This window comes from Saccopteryx bilineata, chromosome 7, assembly GCF_036850765.1.
Source record: "Saccopteryx bilineata isolate mSacBil1 chromosome 7, mSacBil1_pri_phased_curated, whole genome shotgun sequence".
Taxonomy (NCBI): domain Eukaryota; kingdom Metazoa; phylum Chordata; class Mammalia; order Chiroptera; family Emballonuridae; genus Saccopteryx; species Saccopteryx bilineata.
This window is the reverse complement of record NC_089496.1, coordinates 25,539,071-25,543,893: the sequence shown is the minus strand read 5'-3', so window position 1 is coordinate 25,543,893 and position 4,823 is coordinate 25,539,071. Positions and strand designations below refer to the sequence as shown.

Genomic DNA, 4,823 nt, shown 5'->3' with positions numbered 1-4,823 from the left:
TCCACGTGGTAGCACATATCAGAATTTTCTTCCTTTTTAAGGCTGAATAATGTTCCATTGTATGTACATACTACATTTGGTTTATTCACTAATCCCATGGTGGACCCTGAAATTGCTTTCACACTCTGGCCATTATGAATAATGCTGAACATAGGTGTAGAAATATCTCTTGGAGAACCTGCTTTCAAATCTTTGGAGTATATACCCAGAATTGCTGGAGCATATGGTAGTTCTACATTTAATTTTTTTAAAGAACTGCCGTAGCAGTTTCCACGATGGCTATGCCATCTTATATTTGCACCAGCAATGTCAAGCATTCCAGTTTCTCTACATTCTTGCCAATACTCGTTTTCTGTTTTTCGATCAAAACTTTCCTAATGCTTGTGAAATGACACCTCATTGTGGTTTTGATTTACATTTCTCTAATGATTAGAGATTTGAACACTTATGTGTGTGTGTATCGCCCAGCTGTATATCTTCCTTGGAGAGTTAGATTTTCAAATCTTTTGCCCATTTTAAATCTGGTTGTTTATCTTTTCATTGAGTAGTAAGAGTTCTTCATACATTCTGGATATTAACTCCTAATCAGATATATGATTTGCAAATATTTATTCCCATTCTATTGGTATCCTTTCTACTCTGTTGATAGTATCTTTGAGTCACAAAAACTTGATGTAGTCCAATTTACCTTTTTTTTCATCATTTGTTCCCTATGCCTTTGGTATTCAATTCAAGAAATCATCAAATCCAATGTTACAAAGTTTTTTCTTATATGTTTTCTTTAAAGAATTTTACAATTTTAGCACTAATGTTTAGGTCTGTAATTCACTTTAAGTTGATCTTCTATATATGGTGTATGGTAAAAGTCCAACTTTATGTTTTTGCATGTGAATATTCAATTTTCACAACATCATTTGCTGAAAACACATGGAACTCTTTACAAATTACATGTCATACTTGTGTAGGGTCCTGCTAATCTTCTCTGTATAAGTCCAATCTTAACGTATGTGCTGCCAAAAAGAGCACTAGATGTCTTTTAAAACATGTTTTTATTTTATTTTGTTTTATTTTATTTTATTTTTACAGAGACAGAGAGAGAGTCAGAGAGAGGGATAGATAGGAACAGAGAGACAGGAACAGAGAGAGATGAGAAACATCAATCCTCAGTTTTTCGTTGCGACACCTTAGTTTTTCATTGATTGCTTTCTCATATGTGCCTTGACCGTGGGGCTACAGCAGACCGAGTAACCCCTTGCTCAAAACAACGACCTTGGGTCCAAGCTGGTGAGCTTTGTTCAAACCAGATGAACCTGCGCTCAAGCTGGCAACTTTGGGGTCTCAAACCTGGGTCCTCTGCATCCCAGTCTGACACTCTATCCACTGTGTCACCACCTGGTCAGGCAACATGTCTTTTAAAATTAAAATTATCTTTGCAATTTCTCAAAGATGCCTTAAAAAATCACAACTATTTACACATTTTGTTTATAAAAACAGAGAGTCCAGAAATATTTTAGGTTGTTTTGATATAGTTTATATTTCTGAATTATCTCATCACTATTATAAAGAATTCACGGGAAGAATTGTTAAATAAAAAAAGAATATTCTGTAGAAAAATGTTCATATAAAATTTTCTGAGATTGTGTATTGTACAAAATAAATTGACAGGTTCAAGAGATTTGCCAATGCCTTCATTGTCCACAATATAATCTTATCCAAGGGGAAAAACAATGATAAAATTGTTATGAAAGAGTTATATGTATTACTCATCACAGAAAATTAGTCTCCTCAATTTCGATATTGTTACTGTCATTGATCGGTTTTATCAATTTGGTCATACTATGAATCAGGCATTTTTTCTTATTTGGGCATTAGAAAATAAAAAATATTGTTCACCAGAGCAGAAGCTATGCTCTTAAATAGTTCCAACAGAAGGACTTCAAAAAAAATATGTTAAAAATGAGAAAATATAGCCTGACCAGGCAGTGGCACAGTGGATAGAGCATTGGATTGGGATGCAGAGGACCCAGGTTTGAGACCCCAAGGTCACCAGCTTGAGCACAGGCTCATCTGGTTTGAGCAAAGCTCAGCAGCTTGGACCCAAGATTGCTGGCTTGAGCAAGGGGTTACTCAGTCTGCTGTAGCCCCACAGTCAAGGCACATATTAGAAAGCAATCAATGAACAACTAAGGTGTGACAATGAAAAACTAATGATTGATGCTTCTCATTTCTTTCCATTCCTGTCTGTCTGTCCCTATCTATCTCTCTCTCTGACTCTTTCTCTGTCTCTGTAAAAAAAAAAAAAAAAAAAGAGAGAAAATATAATGTGTAACCCATGTATTTAAAAATAATTACTACACCCCACAGCAATTACTTTACTTATGGAAATATCTTTAGAAACAGCCTCAAAATACTGCTTTTGCTTCATCAGTGAAAAAAAAATTGCTTTAAACTAAGGTGACCAACATCCTCCTTTAGGGAGGACAGTCCTTCTTTTGTAAGTTCTGTCTTCCCTCAAAAAATGTCCTCCTTTTTGATATTGGAAGACTAATCTGTAAATGTCCATATTCGATCGATGCAGAGTTGATCCATTGCATGTGATGTGACGTATTTGTATCTAAATGAGTATTTTTTCTTACAACTCTAATTAAAAATTAATAGGTATATAAGCATAATTAAAATATAAAATATTACGGCCCTGGCCAGTTGGCTCAGTGGTAGAGCATCGGCCTGGCATGCAGGAGACCTGGGTTTGATTCCCGGTCAGGGCACACAGGAGAAGCACCCATCTGCTTCTCCACCCCTCCCCCTCTCCTTCCTCTCTGTCTCTCTCTTCCCCTCCCGCAGCCAAGGCTCCATTGGAGCAAAGTTGGCCCGGGCGCTGAGGATGGCTCTGTGGCCTCTGCCCCAGGCACTAGAAGGGCTCTGATTGTGGCAGAGCGACTCCCCCAATGGGCAGAGCATCGCCCCCTGGTGGGCATGCCGGTGGATCCCGGTCTGGCACATGCGGGAGTCTGTCTGTCTGCCCCCCCCCCCCCCCCCCGTTTCCAACTTCGGAAAAATACAAAAAAATATATATATTATAAATGTTTTTATTATGCATTTATCATATTATTGTTGCAATGAATAAAATGTTTTTTTTATTTACAATATTGTTTTCTTCAATTTATTTTTGTCTTCCTTTTCATTGAAAAAAAGTTGGTCACCTTATTTAAACAAATGGCAAATTCAGTATACCTGGGACTTTCAAGAATGTTAACGCCACCAATTCTTTATGGCACTCTGGCAAGTACTGGAATGGCTTCTGAGCCTTTCAAACAGTATGGTTTTTAATTATTTTGTGTATGCAGTGAAAGAAACTCAGGAAACAGGGATGTTTGAGGATACTTTGGGTACCACTTTAGGTAATTGCTGGGCATTCCTACTGCTTCAGAATTTATTTGTGGAAACCTCTTTATCTGCCTGTCCTTGCATGTGACTTCTAGATTCCAAACAGTGATTCAAGTTATCCGGAGGTTCGAAGCTTGTCATAGGGTATTCTTTTTCACTTTTAAATTAGTATATTCAGATTGTGTGGGGGAATTCTGGGCTACAATTTACACTGCTTCTGTTACCACAAGAATACACAGGAACGAACATTGAAGTTGACACCTACCAGAGGAAATACCTGGAAAACAGCAACAACAACAACAAAAACAACAACAATGAAAAACAACTTTGGACAAAGGACATTTTGAGGAGTATTCTTTAGAGGAAGAGGAGCTTAAAGCATCGACTGTTCTGAATAGCAAAGGAGAGTTTTCTATGTTGATGATGCCTTTTCTCCAGCCTCCACTGCCACCAGTCAAACCCAATCTTATGATAGAGACTAAAAATAAAATAAAATAAAATAAACAATTGAAGGTATTACTGTTAATTTGACTATCCCAGTAGTAGAAGGTTGATAAACAGACTATTCAGTGTCACCCAGCTATGCCTAAGAAATGGAAGAGAAGGAAGAAGAGATGTAACCAGGCATCAAACCACTGCAAAACCAGTTGAATTTGGGGTGCAAGAGCAATTATTGTTGAGGAATGTACATATTGTACTAAAATATTTTCTCAGAAAAAGAAGTATCCATAAAGTCATACTTCAGAAACATTTTTGAAAGAGCAGTTTTTTTTTTTTTTTTGAAAGAGCAGCTTTTATACAGCCCTGGTATCTGTTGCTATTTCTAATCCAGCTGTTCCAATTATTGACAATAATAATTATAATCCCAATCCTAAATCTGTGTACTCATGCATTTATTCAGCCAATATTTATGTAGCAATTAGACTTGATACAGTGTATTGATAAGATGACAAGGACCGAGCTAACATAACAGAAAAGGCAGGTTTAATATATATTTGAGCTTGACCTGTGGTGGCTCAGTCAATAAAGTGACGACCTGGAATGCAGAGGTCGCCTGTTCAAAACCCCTGGCTTGCCTGACCTGTGGTGGCGCAGTGGATAAAGCGTCAACCTAGACACACTGAGGTTGCTGGTTCAAAACCCTGGCTTGCCTGGTCAAGGCACATATGGGAGTTGATGCTTCCTGCTCCTCCCCCTTCTCTCTCCCCCCCCTAAAAAGAATAAATAAAAAAAAAATTAAAAAAAATTAAAAAAAAAAAAGAAACCCCTGGCTTACCTGGTCAAGGCACATATGGAAGTTGATGCTTTCTGCTCCTCCCCTTTCTCTCTATCTCTCTCTATCTCTCTCTCTCCCCCACCTCTAAAGTGAATAAAATATATATATAATATATATTTGGGATATGATGTATAGGATATGGAGACTGATGGAGTAAAAG

The 4,823-nt window shown here is 37.4% G+C and overlaps 1 non-coding gene across 1 annotated transcript; it reads right to left on the bottom strand.

Moving 5' to 3' along the window:
• Nucleotides 1-921: 921 nt before the first annotated feature.
• Nucleotides 922-1,026, bottom strand: LOC136311350 (U6 spliceosomal RNA). The gene has a single exon (XR_010726749.1). It is a non-coding gene; the product is annotated as a U6 spliceosomal RNA (small nuclear RNA).
• Nucleotides 1,027-4,823: the final 3,797 nt, after the last annotated feature.